This window comes from Sesamum indicum, linkage group LG1 (assembly GCF_026168435.1).
Source record: "Sesamum indicum cultivar Baizhima isolate 11 linkage group LG1, ASM2616843v1, whole genome shotgun sequence".
Classification (NCBI taxonomy): domain Eukaryota; kingdom Viridiplantae; phylum Streptophyta; class Magnoliopsida; order Lamiales; family Pedaliaceae; genus Sesamum; species Sesamum indicum.
In genome coordinates this window covers 12,597,209-12,614,715 of record NC_142657.1, presented here as the reverse complement: position 1 = coordinate 12,614,715, position 17,507 = coordinate 12,597,209, and positions in this window count along the sequence as shown.

Sequence of the window (17,507 nt, the reverse complement as noted above, 5' to 3'; positions counted from 1 at the left end):
ATAAACTCTATATTTCAAATTAATTAAAATTATTCTATTCTCATTTTGAACTATTCTGATTTCTTTCCAAATCTTGATCAGATCTAAATCCCTTTTGTTTAGATGAAATCTATGTATAATTCGTAAATTTAAGTTTAAAAGTGGAAATTTGTGCTTTGCCAATCCCTTTTTCTTTTACAAGTTTTTAAATTTAAAATGCTTTTTATTTGTTTATTTAATTGGACAAAATAAATATTATTACCATCCAAACACTAGCTATAAGTTTTTTAAAAATATTTTAAAATTTATAAAGTGAAGTTAATTACTTTCTGACCGTACGTGAACAAGTGAAATTACAGTAAAAAAATTTTAAAATTACACTTACACTTACACCCCCTTCAAAAATTCATTATTTAACACCTGATTCTATTTTATTAGTATCTGTATGAAAAAATAATGATGGTATAAAAAAAATTCAATAAATATGAATGTATATGTATTTCTATAATAGTTTAATATTTTGTTTTATTTTTAATTTAAATATGAGTCGATAACCCGACAAGAAACAGTGGTAAATCATATTCTTCTAATCTCATATCCGTCACCGCCCAACATTCACAAATCACAACTTAAGATGACCACCGACAGCCTCCGGTTAATATTTTTTTCCTAACTGTTTACAGCCGGACCTGTGTTCTTACAAACTCAAATCCTTCTTTCTCCTTTGTTCGAGTTTTTCTCTTTAAATGAAAATAATATATACATTATTGCATCAAAATATGATCTAACAATTCAATTTTTTTTTAATTTCAATATTTTTTATCAAATTATAAATATTAATAATGAAATAACAATTATGATAAATTCATGTCCCATATTTTTTTTTTAAAACTCTTTTTTTGCACGTCCTTCTTTTAGTGATTTAACTCGTTATGTTTAACCATCGACGTAATAGTTTAAGTTGAACGTACTGTGTATTTTAGTAGATCATGTATTTAAATCGTTATACATACTCTCAAATTTATAATTTAGAAGTTTCCAATGAGTCAAAAGATTTTTGACACAATATTTTAGGATGGAGTGGGAAGTCAAACGTTTGATTTAAAAGTTAAGGTACGGCTTGCGATCACTCGGGAATGAATTTGGTCAAATCTCACAAAAATCAAAGTAAATGCGCTTTTATCTAAGTTGTTATAATAACATTAACATTTGCAAAGTAATAAAGTCGTATGTTCGTGTTTCTTGGGAGCACATACATAGTACAAAGTCGCATGTCTTCCGGAAGCTACTGAATTGCATTCCACGAGGCCATAAATGAACTTTGCCTAACGCTGATGTCTTTTACTCAAATTTTGAAATCAAAATAATTGACTTTTTAATTAATTTCAGCAATAATAAAAGTAGGGTAAATATCATTTTCTATCCTAAAAGTATGCTACTTATTCAAACTTGATCTCTCAAATTTCCTCCTTATCAAATTTAGTCCCTCAGGTTTAAAAATTCCATCAATTTCGGTCCTTTTGTTAAAAATTCGTTAAATTTAACGGATTTGTTAAAAAAAAAAAAACATAAATGGACGACCACAGAATCGAATCCACGCATTCACCTTAACAAGTTAGTGGACTCTCCACTTACACCCACACATTTCGTTAAATTTATTACTTTTTTTTTTCTTTTCCTTATTTCGGCTCCTACTTAGTTCTCAGTTTACATGGCTGCTAGAGTTCGTGAAAAAAAATTCTTTCGATTGTTGCCGGAGATTTCGGACTAATTCATCATTTATGGGACACGATAAGTAACATTTGAGTTATTAAAAAGCCAAGAAAGAGATTAGGTGGAGTGGTGAGGCCTCTCACATGTTAATTGAAAGGTGTGGATTCGATTCCCTGATACCCATACCCCATTTTTTTTTTTTTAAACAGATTTGTTAAGTCAACGAATTTTTAACGGAATGACCAAAGTTGATGAAATTTTTAAATTTGAGGGACAAAAAGTGTCAATAAAAGTACAATATAGCAGTTATGGTTTAACGTTGTCATATAACTCCCTCACTGCAAAAGTTATTGCAAATATTAAATTTCTAATAATGAATCGTTTGGATTTATTTAATTGACTATCTTACAGAGAGAAATAGGCAAGCGTCGTACATTGATCGCAAATGAGGAGTTTGAGTGGATTATAAGTTTCAAGGTCTCTTCTCCCGTATTTTTATGGCAACTCCTTGAGGCTCCTATGAAGCCAGAGCAGAGATGCATGAGGCACCGATCAAGTTGCAAGTCGTGTCATTTGGCGCCTTCTGTCGAACGAGCCATGTGTCACTCCTAAGTCCCTCATCTGGAGGGCTAAAAATATAGACAAGCCTTCCATATTAGTTGCAGCCGGAAAACTATAGTGGCTTATAAGCTTTAAGTCCTCCTCTCCCTAGCGACGCGTCTTTTCAGGATAAACTCAAGAGGTTCTTAGTAAGCCAGATCAGGAATACCTCACACAATGAGGTACCGATCGAGTTACAAATTACATAACAAAAATTTTCAAGCTTATTAATTCTCATTTTAAACTATATTTTGTAAAATAGTAATGAATGTCATTTTTTTTTAAAATTGGAGAGTTATTTCAAATAATTTTCCTAAATCTTTCTATAAAAAAGGAGAGAATTATTATTGAGACTCTCCCATTATTTCTAATATTTCTATTCATACTGTAAGCTTAATTCTGAAAAAAAATTCATCACTCCAATTGTTGCAACTATTTAAGATCACATTCCAATATAGGAGCCAGAAAAGCACGAGAAACACCTCAATTGGATTTTTTATTTTAAATTTTATTATATCTTTATTGTATTTAATATAATCCGTCGTATCTGTATTTTTTTTAAATCAAATAAATAATATAATTTTTTTTATATACATAATATATTATATTAAATAAAACAGAAATATAATAATATATTTAAAATAAAAAAAATATATGTGGGTAGATGTAGAGAGTAGAGAATGTGGGGTGGCGATGTAATGAGGGTGACGAGGAAATGCATCCACATGGGCTTTGATTGAACAATAATGGTAATCAAAATTAAATACAAGTAAATCGTATTTGTACCTCTCTCTCTCTCTCTCTCTCCTCCACAACATTAACTGCGCCGACATCTCTCAATCGCATGATGCCTTCAAAACAAATCATCTTCCGGATTCGAATCCTTCGTACTGTACATTGACACCAAATCTTATGTCTGTAAAAATAAATTATTAGACAAAATAAAATTTTCATATATTTAAATAAAAGTGGTTATAGTTTTTGTGAATGCAAATAACTCTATGATTCGTCGCTCTAATTGTGGAAGCAGGTCGGAGTAAGGCTGTTGAGTTTCGATATGGCAGAAAGCTTCTGGACTTGTTGGTGATGTGGATGGTTGTGTGTATGCAATAACTTGTTGTCGTCTTGCGTTGTATTGTCGTGTGCAATGTCATTACTTGTTGTGTGGTAGAGATCCTTTTATATGAGCAGGGCTTGAGTTTGCAGTTTGTATTCACTTTTATTGAATTTGAACACTGTAGGCTTTCATAATAGTTGATATTATATTCAAACATGCTTTGGCAACAAATTCAAGATAAAAGAAAACTAGTATTTGTCTTGAGTCATGAAAATGCATAAACCCCAAATTTAGCATGAACACTTATCGGAATTTGTCATGTTGAGCGTGTGTAAAATCCAAATTTCCTGGACTTTAATTTGGAACCCAATTATTAGTCAATTTATTTAAATTTTTAATTGATAATTTATTCTAATTTTTTTACGTCAACAGTGTGTAAAAGTAAGGTACGTGCTACAATAATAAATGTAAAAATATGACCTGTGTTACTTTTTAAATCACTATTTTTTAGCATTTCAATTGAAACGAACTATGTCTTCTCATCGAATAAATCATGAAAGAGGATTGACAACTACATAAATCCACTTATGATAGTCGACCCATGATGTGATTTTAGTCCATTCTACTTTTTAATATGTTGTAGTGATGGAAACATCCTTTAGACGATTGTTACATATTCAAGAAAAGATAATTTATAATAGTAAAAAACTCTTATGTTACATGTTGATTGATGGATTTGAATCTAAAAATTTTAAATTTATAATGACAAATTCATACCGTAACGGATTTGAAATTCTTGATATTTCATTTTGAACTGTGTTTTATGGCATTATAATTGATCTCAATTCTATTTAATAAAAATCCATTTGAAACCCCTATTCTAAATCCTTCCAAGGGACCACTGTATACTACCTTTTCATTCATCCAAAAAGACAATGTTAAGTCGGTATTAATATTAAATAATTCTCCTCTCTAACAGTTTAAATTTTTAAATTTGATGATCATTTAAAATATAAAAGCTATGGGTACAAATCTCATTACCATTCATTTAGAACAAAATATTTTATGAGTAGGATCACATGAAAGAGGCATGTTAAGATATTTATATTAAACTATTTTTCTCTAACAACTTAAAATTTTGGATTATGTGGTCGTGTAATAAAATTTCCATATAATTAGTTCAAATTATGGATAGATCTCGTAGCGATTAGGAGTGTACGTTGTGCGAGTTAAACAGTATTAAGTGATTTTCAGGTTTGAACCCACATTTGGGATGGTTTCTCACAGCTTCTTGTTTTTTTTTTTTAATTATTTTGAATTTTCTTTTGATTTTTTTTGTGTGTTAATTAATTTCTTAAAAAACCCTTTCGAGATTGCAATGAAAATGGGCCGCCTACTGCAGCTAATGGCTGTGATATATGGGCCAAAAGTGTTATGGGCTGGGAGTGACTTTAGGCCCAATAATCTGGTAAAGAGTTGTATTGGCCCAGTACTAAACTGGCTTTGAAATCTTTCGCAGTCACAATTAAGCAAGGGGCTGTTTGGATGGGAAACAGAAGAGGAAAGAGCTTAAGAAAAAAGGTGTGTGTGTGTGTGTGTTTCATCTTTCATTTTTTATTTTTAGACTTTTTCCACTAAAAGCAAAATTCCTTGTGTATTGAATTAACTCTTGAAATGAATACCAGACTGATGCGGTTTAGTTTAAGTGACGAAATCGATACTCAAAATTGTCACGATTTTAGAGTTATAGTCCTTGAGAATTTTGAGTATTCGTTTATTTCCATCTTCGTTGGTTAATTCGTGGTTGATTGTTGGTTCATTATAATTGTCTATTATTAATTACTTTTCTTTATAAGTTTAAGTAGTGTTAAATTATTTTGACTATCTTAATTAAGAAACGTAATCGGTACAAAAATATTTCCTTCACCAAAACTCATCAGATCTCAATCAATCACTCCTAAACAGTACAGTACTAAAAATTAAGTTCGATTTTCACTCGAAATCAAATTTTATAAATCGTCCACTGTCATCCTAGTACGCGGTTACATATAAAAACAATAAGTGATCAATCAAACTCATGAAATCCAAGTGATTCCGTCGAGAAACCATGCTTAAATGATCACGAAAACAAACACGAAAGGAGAAATTTTAATTCAATGAATTCGGTCGGACCCAAATCAAGTACATGACGAATGCAAAATTTTAGTCGGTTGATTGATATACAATTAAGCGAAAATAACCAGTCATATAACAAGCGTATCATATTTATGTTACGATTAATGTAATTTAAACAAATTTGATTGGATTAAGAATCTTGCACGAAAAAGAGGGTTTTTAAGAGGATCGAATTTTTTACTTGAGTTTCATGATGAGTTGGTCCGTAGCTAGCTATTCTGCTGCTGTCGGTGGCGGACAACAAGGCTGTAACCCAAAAACCACAGACACATCAGCACCGACATGCACAAAAAAACAGACAGATCGGCAGAACATACAGATGATTGGGGTTGGAAAATTCAACGAGTTAGATACAAATTACAAAAGTCAAATTACCCAGAAATTAGGGTTTCCGGAGCCAGCCAGCCAGCAGTAGGTGTGCATGCAATGAAGCTTTCCAGTTCAAACAATTAGGGTATGGAAAAGAGTTAGGTTTGTAAGAGATCTGTAATCATTTAATACCTGTGAATCTGTATTATTAATTTATTAATTGGGAGCTGAAGAATTGAAGAAGTCGTCAATGGACCAATTAATATAAAAAGGGGTGTTCATAGTTTTTGTCAAACCGACTTCTCCTCCCAAATACCCAAAGAAGAGATTGTGACGCGACATGATCAGTGACGTGGACATTATGAGTGAAACACACTCATGATCATGCTTCTAGATAATGCCCCCAATTCTTGCCTATTTGAGTCGTGCCACGTTGCGACGTGATTTATGTTGTAACGATGTGGGATTCTTTTATTAATGCATCTTTTTTTCAAGAACATATGTGGTGTTACTAAATTTGATGTATTGTTGCTAATAATGATCACTAAACAAATGGGATAATTATTCTCTTCTCGTGTACAGTTTGGTACAATTATACATAAATTCTGTGTAGTTGAAAAGTTATAATTAAAAATATTAATATTTATTTCTGTCTAACAAGTATATATGTCAGTTAAAATTCATTAAATTTTTTAAACAAAAGCAAATTTTAAAGGTACTAGATGTGATGTTCTAAACCACATAAAATTTACATGCAATTACACCAAATTTCAGAAAAAGGATGATGCAATTGTCCCATAATTAAATTATAAAAGTTGCCGGAGAAATAGGCCAAATCACTTCATGAGTCCCCTATCTTCACTTTTCATCCCATTTTAATCCTCAACTCTCAAATATATCATAATAGTCCTTCATTCTTTAAATAAATTTCACTATGGTCCCAAATCATTAAATTTAACAGAATCTAATAAAAATAGACAAAATATTCCTCTAGTGAGGGGTAAAAAAACTCACATACTTTAATAATTTGCCAAATTGTTAAAAAAAATACCATGTTGTAGCTGAAAAAATACAAATATTATTAAACAACCACTAATTATTCAGAACAAAAAAATCAAATCCAATAAATATATTTTGTGTCCAGGTATTCAAATGCAAAATATATAACAAAAAGAATTTGTATGAATCTCAATCGACATATTTTTTTCATTATTATAACTAATTGAATTTCCTTTTTATTGGAGTACATGATATTTTTTTAATTATTGATAAATTATTATAAGCCATAAGCTTTTTAAAATTTACCTCCCATTAGTGGAATACTTCATCCAATTTAATTAGATTCTGTTAAAATTTAACGGTCAGGGACCATAACGAAATCTCCTTAAAAGATAAGAGACTATCAAGGTATATTTAAAAAAATGAGGGATTTGTTAGGAAATGGATCGGGTTAAGATGGACAACAGCTGGAATATGAAGTCGATAAAAGACACACGAATTTGTTAACCCAGTTTGGATATAAATCCTACGTTTGGGGGCGATACCAAGCCAGGAGAAAACACTCAAAGAGGAGGAAAATTGAGGAGTACAACACACACACACACACACACACCTGTATGCAAGTCTTCACCACACGTGAAAGACAACACTCACTCTCGTCTCAACTCTTTCTTTTCTCTCTTGATTACACAGAGAACTTATATGTTTTTCTCTCTACTCTACTCTACAAAACAATGCTAATAAGTGTAGTATTTATAGCCATGACTTATCCTTTTTCAACTCAACTTGGGATTTCTAAGTTGAATCGGGTTATCCTTCTCCAACTCAACTTGAGATTTCTAAGTTGAATCGGGTTATCCTTCTCCAACTCAACTTGGGATTTCTAAATTGAATCGGGTTATCCTTGACTTCTTCAAATCAATCTTCACAACTTAACAATCTCCCACTTGAAGATTGATTAACTTTTCTCCACTTCTTTCTTGGTACCGCCGGGTTTGTCCACTCTAGTCATCAAGGCCAGTCGAAGCCGTACACAGCTTCAACTTCTCCATCGCAACCGCCTTGGTCAGCATGTCCGCAGGGTTCTTTTCTCTTTGGATCTTCTCCAACTGCAGTGCCTTCTTCTCCAGAAGTTGTCGGATGAAATGGTACTTGATCTCGATGTGTTTTGTCCGCGAATGGAACGCGGGATTCTTTGCCAGATGGATCGCACTCTGGCTATCGCTATGAAGAATCACATCTGCCTGAGGTTTTCCTAATTCACCCAAGAAGTGTTGCAGCCAAATGAGCTCCTTAGCCGCCTTAGTAACTGCCACGTACTCAGCTTCCGTTGTGGACAGTGTGACAACCTTCTGCAGCTTTGAGACCCAGGATACGGCTGTACCGCCATATGTGAACACGTACCCTGTAGTGCTCCTCCTTCTGTCATAGTCACTCCCTGCAAAATTAGCGTCAACAAACCCAAACAAGGTAAGTTTGCCCTTACCAAACACCAATGCTCGGTCCTTAGTACCCTTTAGGTACCTAAAAATCCATTTCACAGCTTCCCAGTGCATCACTCCTGGATTGCTTATAAAACGACTAACTACTCCCACTGCATGTGCTATATCCGGTCGAGTACAGATCATAGCATACATCAGGCTCCCAATTGCTGAGGCATACGGTGTGACTCTCATCTTTGCACGTTCGGAGTCAGTTTGGGGCGAATCACTGTTGGATAGTTTGAACTAATTTTTCAATGGCGTTCCAACCGGTTTTGCATTTTCCATCTTGAATCTGCATAATACCTTCTCAATATAATCAGATTGAGATAACCACAATTTACCAGTACCTTTGTCCCTTGTGATTTTCATGCCCAATATTTGTGTTGCTTCGCCAAGATCTTTCATGTCAAACTTCCTCGACAACTGATCCTTGAGCCTATTGATCTCCTTGACATTTGATCCTGCTATCAACATGTCATCAACATACAGGAGTAGAATGATAAAAAACTCATCGAACCTCTTCACGTAGCAGCAATGATCAGCATTGCATCTAGAAAAACCTATCTCTAGCATGAAGTTGTCAAACTTCCTGTACCACTGCCGCGGAGCCTGTTTCAATCCATACAGGCTTTTCTTCAGGCGACATACCTCCTGATCATCTCCATTATACCCCTCTGGCTGTACCATGCATATCTCCTCCTCAAGATCCCCGTGTAGGAAGGCTGTCTTCCCATCCATCTGTTGTAACTCCAAGTTGTCTGTCGCTACCATGCTCAACACAAGAAGAATAGTAGTTAACTTGACAACAGGTGTAAAAATATCAGTAAAGTCAATACCGTATCTTTTTTGGAATCCCTTTACTACGAATCTTGCCTTGTACCGCTTCTTCCCGTCTGATTCTTTTTTAACCCGATAGACCCATCTGTTCTGTAGGGCTTTCTTTCCTTTTGGGAGCTGACACAATTCCCATGTGTCTTTTTTCTTCAACGAGTTCATCTCGTCGTTCATCGCAAGCTCCCACTTGCTCTTGTGGGCATCGTTGACTGCCTCTGCGTAACATTCGGGTTCCCCACAATCAGACAAAAGCAAGTAATAAAGAGAGGGGAAGTACCTATCTGGGGCCCTTCTCAGCCTCGGTTCTCGACCCAGTGCCAAGGGTGTGCTGCTTTCAGCAATCGGTTCCTCCGATGCTGGTTCTGGCTCTATCTCTGTCTGTTCGGTTTCGTCCGTCTGAACTCCCATTGAATCTGTATCTGCTGGTCTCATGATCCCGGAATTTGAAATGTCGAGATCAACAAATTCCCTTTCCTTCTTGTCATCGTCCGGGCTTACCTTCATGTTGTTGTACATTACATCCTCATTGAATATAACATTCCTGCTGTGAATTATTTTCCGATTTTGATCATACCAGAATCTATACCCAAATGCGTCAGTCTCATACCCAATGAATGTACATTTAATTGACTTAGCATCCAGCTTAGTCCGATCATCGTTCAAAATATAGGCTGAACAACCAAAAGTGCGTAAGAAAGAAAGATCCACTTTCTTACCACTCCATACCTCTTCTGGTATCCTATTGTTCAACGGGACAGAAGGCCCTCGATTGATCAAGAAAGCAGTCGTGTTGACTGCATCTGCCCAAAACATCTTTGGCAGTCTGCTCTTCAATCGCATGCATCTCGCACGCTTATTCAGTGTTCTATTCATCCTCTCAGCAACACCATTTTGCTGAGGTGTCCCCGGGATTGTTTTCTGCATTCGGATTCCATGGTCGGCGCAGTAATTCTTGATGCCTTCACTACTGTACTCGCCACCGTTATTCGATCTAAGATATTTCACTTGTAGACCTGTCTCATTTTCCACTAGTGCCCTCCATCTCCTGAATGTATCAAAGGCATCAGATTTTCTTTTTAAGAAATACACCCATACCTTTTTAGTGGAGTCATCGACGAATGTCATATAGTACGTTGATCCACCAAGAGATGACACTGGTGCTGGCCCCCACAAATTGGTGTGAACAAGCTCCAACTTTTCTTTCCTCGGAGTTCTTCCTGTGGTCAAGAAGCTCACCCGCTTCTGCTTTCCGAACACGCAGTGTTCACAATGACCCACCTCCACCGATTTTAACTCGAGCAACCGTCCTTTCGACTTCAGCACGTTCATTGCTTTCTCGCTCATGTGGCCCAAGCGATTGTGCCACAAGTTAGCCTGCGATACAATTCCTGCAAAGGGGATGTTGGAACTGGAAACTCCCGCCATGTAGAGCGTTCCCGACTTTAGTCCTCGTGCCAAAGTCATTGCTCCCCGACTGATCTTCCACTTCGCGTCTCCAAACGTCGTGTGGAATCCATCATTGTCCAACTGTCCGATTGAAATCAAGTTCCTCTTCAGTCCTGGTATGTGTCTCACATCATGTAGGGTCTAGCATGACCCATTCGTTGATTTGATCCGCACATCTCCCTTTCCTACAATCTTGAGGGGTTTGTTATTTGCAAGATAAACTAAGCCAAAATCACTTGAGGTGTATGGATCCATGATGTCTTTGTTGCTGCATGAGTGGAATGAGGCCCCTGAATCCACAACCCAATCATCGGAAGAACTGCTCACACTCAACAAGAGTGCATCCGTGATCTCTTCCGTCGCAGCATTCGCTGTTCGGCCCTCCTTTTCCTTCTTTGGTGCCGGCATTCGCTTTTCATGTGTCCGGGCTTCTCGCAGTTCCAACACACCATCTCCTTCGTGCCCTTATTTTTCCCCCTGGACTTTGACCTTCCACGGTATTTACCCCGTGTGTCAGGTCTCCCTCTGGACTCTGTATGTAGTGCAGAGCCAAATGATCTACCCGTTTGCCTTCTACGGGTTTCCTCGTTCAACATCATGTCCCTGATGTTGTCGAACTTCATCTTCTCCTTCCCAGACGAAGTGCTTACCGAAGTAACAACCACATCCCAACTGTCAGGTAAAGATGAGAGCAAAATTAACGGTTTTACCTCATCGTCAAACACGATATCCACATACGCCAGCTGTGTCGTGAGTTGGTTGAAGTCATTGAGGTGATCGGCCACCGACTTCCTCTCCTCCATCTCCAACCTGAATAGTTTCTTCATCAGCATGACCTTGTTCATTGCTGAGGGTTTTTCGTACATATCGGCAAGAGTCTGTAGGACTTCCTTCGTGCTCTTCGCTCCCTTCATATGATAGGCGACATTCCGAGAGAACGACAGGATTATTGCGCTCATCGCCTTTCGATCGAGCACCTTCCATTCTTCATCACTCGTCTTCTCGGACTTCTCTGCAAGTGGTTCGTACAGGTCCTTCCCATACAGGTAGGCCTCCATCTGCATACGCCAAAACCCAAAGTCGAAACCATTGAACCGTTCGACTGGAAACTTTCCCTCCATCTTAACTCCTTGAACCAGGCTCTTGATACCAATTGTTAGGAAATGGATCGGAATAAGATAGACAAGTACCTCTTTCACCCCCCCCCCCAAAAAAAAAAAAGAAAAAGAAAAAACATAGACTAAGATTTGAGTGAATTAGTTGGAAAATAATTAAGGGGACGCGATTGAGTAATCTTGAATTAATTAATTTGAGATGGAATGTGCTAGGAACCTTTTTTTTTTAATAATATAAATATATTTTTGAAAAATAAATGACATTATTAATGATCACTCTTGGTGTACTACTTTTTAGGACAATGGAATAATTAAATATACTTTAATTTTTAATTCTTGAATAATTACACTCCCTTTGCTATTCTGAAATTTAGTGTAATCACACGTAAATTTTTTATGGTTTGAAAAATTATATTCAGTACTCTTGAGTTTTGATTTTATCTAACAAATAAGTTCTTCCATTAGACAAAATTTATCGAATTTGATGATATTAATAAAAAGATCATATAAGAGTTCATATCACCCCCTCTTCTGATTGACTTATTACTGATTTATTGTATGTCAAATAAATAATTTTGTAGTCAAATTACCTTTATACATCTTTACAGGTTAATGCATGTGAGACAGTATATCTTCATCGTTATAAGGATAGTTTAGTTATATAAGATTTGTTTGACCTTTAATAAATCAGTAATAAGTTAGTCGAGGTAAACATCAATTTGCATTCAATTTTTTTTGTTAATATCAACAAAACCAGTGAATTTCGACTAACGGAAGGACATATTTGTTAAACAGAAGCAAATCTCATAAATGGTAGATGTAATTTTTCAAACCTTATGGGAGGGGAATGTAATTATCCCTTCAATTTTTATTTGTAATTATTATTTGACTAGTCAAAGTATACATTTAATAATAAGACTAAGATTTAATGAAAAATAATTGAGGTGCAATTAATTAAAAGCAGTCAAGTAATTGTTCATAATTAATTAGAGATGGAACTATATGTGCTAGTACTAGGAGAGGTATAATTACAAGATTAATTAGGCAATATATTAATATTAAGTAAAAAAAAAAATCTACCAAATAATATCCAATTTGTGCAATATATTTATGGTAGGTTTGATATGGGATATATATATATATATATTGGCATTAAATAAGTAGTGCAGGTCCTAATATTGCTATTTAATTGATAAGATTGAAGTTCGTAAATATAATAATTAAATAAAATTGAGTTCATGTTCTATTTACACTGGAAAAAGAATTACTATATAGCTAAAAATCATGATAAATGACTAGTATTAACTACGGTTAAATAAAATCGATGCAAAAAACTAATTTTTCCGTCATGAAAAATTATTTGCCACGACTAATTAAGAGCTACGAAGCCATGACAAATATTTTAATCCCCCACACGAAAACCTCGGTTGATAACTCTTGAATTGCCGTGGTTAATAATTATTTGCTCGACAATTTGTTACTAATCATAACAATTCATCGTAGTCAAATATTATAATTCTTCTAGTGCTACGGCCAGAAATCAATAATGCTGCCGCCCGCAAGGAGAGACGCCCAAAGCCTCACCGGTGCGTCGGCCACCCGCAAGGAGAGACGCCCAAAGCCTCACTGGTGCGTCGGCCACCCGTGGTGTGCCAATCCAATGATGAAAAGGTGGTTGAAGAAAAGGGTTTGAACTCTTATTCGAGAGAACATATTTTTATTATTAATTTTATTAAACATACAAATTATCAATACTCATTTATAATGTTATCAGTTAATTAATAATTACAATTAATTAACCACTGCAGATCAAAAAAATAATTTAAAAATAAATAAAAGGATGAATTACACCTTCGAAACTAATCATAATTATAAATATTTCATAAAATTATCTAACAAATACCATCTTCAATGGGTTATCATGAGAGAATATGTTAGATAATTATTAATTTCAGAAAAATATTTATACTTTTTCAAACAATATGCGGTATATATTTATAAGGGTAAATTATATTTTGCTATCCGAATTATGCACAGTTTTACACTTTTCTGTCAAGATTCCTTTTTTTATGTCAATTCAAATAATTTTGAACTTTGCCATATATGACTATTTGTCTGTTGATTTTTCTATCTGAAAAATATCATGTGATGTTTATGTGTGATAAATATCACACCGTATGACCCTTAAATATCTGCATGTGATATTTTTTGATAATAAAATTAAATATCACATGTACACTGCATGTGATGTTTTTTTTTTATAAAAAGGATTGATTGAAAACAATTATAAATGATAAAGTACAAAATTTTATAAAATTGAGTGATAAATTGACACAAAATAAAAAATTAAATATCAAGTATAAAAATAAATATAATTAACCCGATTTATAGTTAGCATAAGTAGCAAAGAGTCCGTTATGATTTGTTATAAATAAATCACATACATTAGTGAAATTGAAGCACATGACTTCAGTAACTTTGTCTATGCTCTGTGCAAGTGCTGCGGAAATAGAAAGCGGCACGTCGACGCGAAAACGGCGTCGTACATCTCCAAGTAAGTAAGGGAATCACGTTGAATTGGTCATGGGAAAAACATAATAAATACAAAAAAGAAAATCAAAACGCAATGCATAATTGAGGAAACGACACGCGGATGTGCAGTTGGGCAGTGAGTGGGGACCACCGCAAACCATGTCCTGCTACAAGACAAGATACATCTTTTTGGCTGGTCAAATAACTCTTTTTTCTGCACTCTGGACCAAATTTTGTCAAATTACCTTCTTGCCCTTTACCCAATTTTGAATATTTAAGGTCTCTTTATTTTTATAAATAATATGAATAATGAGATAAGATTGTACAAATGGTCATAAATGTGTTCATACTTAGGCTTATATCACACTTCTCTTATTATTAATTTCATATCATCCATTAAAAAATAGACTATTTTTCTACTTATTAATTGTGATTAATTAGTCCGATAACTTATCCTTACGCGTAGATTAAATTTATAAATGGCTAACCAAATTGAATTATTAATCATGATTATTACATTGTGATGTTTCGAGACTACAATTTTAATATTCAGATATTTTGGAGTTTTTTATTACTTGCAATATTTTATAAAGATACAAATCTGATGGGATCAAATTAAGAAGGTTATGTACAAGTCACTGCGAAACTCCTTCAATAATTGACGAGGCATTAATATTTACCGTCAGTCTATATAAACAACTGCACTGCGTAGAGGAGAGAAAGACTTTGATTCAGATAGCAAATTGAGAGCTCTTTTCTAAATTTCGAAATTTAAGCCGACCCATGTCATTTTATCCTACCCTTGATCGTAACGCCAAAATCCAGAATAATTCGATTGAAAATTCTCTCTGAACTGTAATGCTCTGCAATGTTATCTATTTAGACCAACATATCATATTGTTGTTCTAGTGATAAGCGAACTGGAACCTTGTTACACTTGTTAGAAAGGGTTCGACACATCATGATATTGTTTGTGTGAATTATATAAGTTTGGTATTTGAATCCATAAGTCAATTTCAGAATATGAAAAAACTAGGGTCTATTATTGCAATTTAAATTAAATAATTTTGAGCTTAATTCCAAAGCTTTAATCAAGAAGATAATAGGCACATTTGCCTAACTCCACCTGCTATAGCTACCCACTAGTGTTGGTCATGTGTATATTATTGCTCTACCACACACCAATTTAGAAGCTAATAAAAAGTAAAAATACTTGACATTCTATATTAATGTGTTCAACTATATAAATATCCCAAAAATTGAAAAAATAAAATAAATTTAGAGCATGATCTTGTACTGATTTCAATTATATACATATCTGATTGATTATTGCGACTATTTTATGTATTATTCTTCTGTTCACTAGCTATATAGAGTACGATAATATTTTTTAAAATTTGACATAATTACAAATACACACTCGTTATTTGAGAAACTATCATTACCCTTCAATTAAGATTTCATTCAAGTCTTGTATCCAATTGCCCAAGATACGCATTTTATTTTCTTTTAATTAAAGGGGTTTAATGCAATTTATCTTCTTATAATATTGTAAATTAACAGATTACTCCCTTATGAAAAAATAATATCAATTTACCCTCCTATATTTTTTAAAGAGAAAAAATTATTTTATCTTAAAAAATACAGAGGATAACATAAAAATTAATGACTAATCTTTTTCGTAAAAAATAAATTGTTCATTTATAATACGAGATTTATTGTATTTTTTTTCTTAATTAAAGATAGGAGGGATTTATTTGGATTGACTTTGGGGAGTGTTTGGTTGCGGCGTCACATGCGTATACATACAAAAAGGCTATTTTTTTGGATTAGTGGGCCCCATCACGAGCCTTGTCTTTTGAAAACCCATCATCATCATCACCATCATCTTTCTATCTTCACCTACTAATGGTCCACTGGTCCCAGAAAATGGGATTGCACTGGGTGATTTGATTTCCCTTTCATGAATTCTCGCTATAGAGATGAAGTGGTTGATCCTGAGGCACGTGTCATATTGATGAGGACATGGCAGGGCCCACATATCTTTACTTGATCTGTACACGAGAAAGAGCAGTAGAAACACTATAGTAGTGTGGAGAGTGGAGTGTTAAGATTACAGTGAAAATGGAAAGATAGGGTTGGGGTTGGGTATGTGTCTCCTTCACACTGTTCAACCACTGTTCTTGTGTAAGAGGGACAACATTATTCTTCTTACAAGACTGGTCCTATTTTAGTCATGATTTAACACTTAAGTAATTTTACATGTATTTCTTTTTATGTTTATGTATATATATATTGGAAAAAGACATTCCAATATTGCCAAGTGATGATTTAAGTGAGTCGAATCTTAGTTTATTATGAAGTAGACAAGAATTCGAATATATATTTGCCTCCTTTAAGATTACCTCATCGTTATTGAAAAATTATAAATACCTCCCTTAAATGAAAAATAATTTTGTAGCCCTAGATAGTGAAGTAAAAAAAAGAACTACTTTACCTTAGCTGATTTTTTTTTTTTAAAAAAAAATATAATATATATAAAGATTGAGAGTGAATAAAATAGATAATTTGATGGCATATAAAAAATATTCTAGAAATGTTAAAAACGTTTATATACTTATAATTCATCATTCAAAAGAGCATTTTGGTCAGTTTACCACAAAAATTGGACAAAAACCTAACAGAATGGGCTCGTTGTTAGACGCACGTTAAAATCAAGAGGGCTTTTATAATAAAGTATTTATAATTATGTCAATTCTCAGAAAAATGACTGTAATTTACTCTTCTAATTTCATTCATATATATATATATATATTAAAAAAAACACACACACATCAATAATTTAAGAACAGTAATAATCGCTGAACACGAGACATAACTACCAAACTCTCAAAACTTAATTAATACTAGCAATTGTGGCACGTTGTTCATAAAGAGAGATCACGAAGCCCATTAAATGCCGTATCTTCAAGACTACATCCTCTAATTTGGGCCCTGTAAAAAATTAAAATGGTGTCACTATTGTAAGACAAATTTGCAAGTACATGAAGAAAAGGGTAGCACCAGGTTTGGTAGTAATTGCAGTGTGCAAAACCTAATCTCAGAAATGGACACCAAGTCATTTGCCTACATTGCTCAAATTGTTGCAGAAAACACGACTTATCCACACATAAAACACGTTCTTGAATTCATGGTGTTTGAAAATTCAGTTGTTGCCATGAGGTTTTGTCTCGCCAAATTGCGGTAGTAGGACTCATTGTGAAG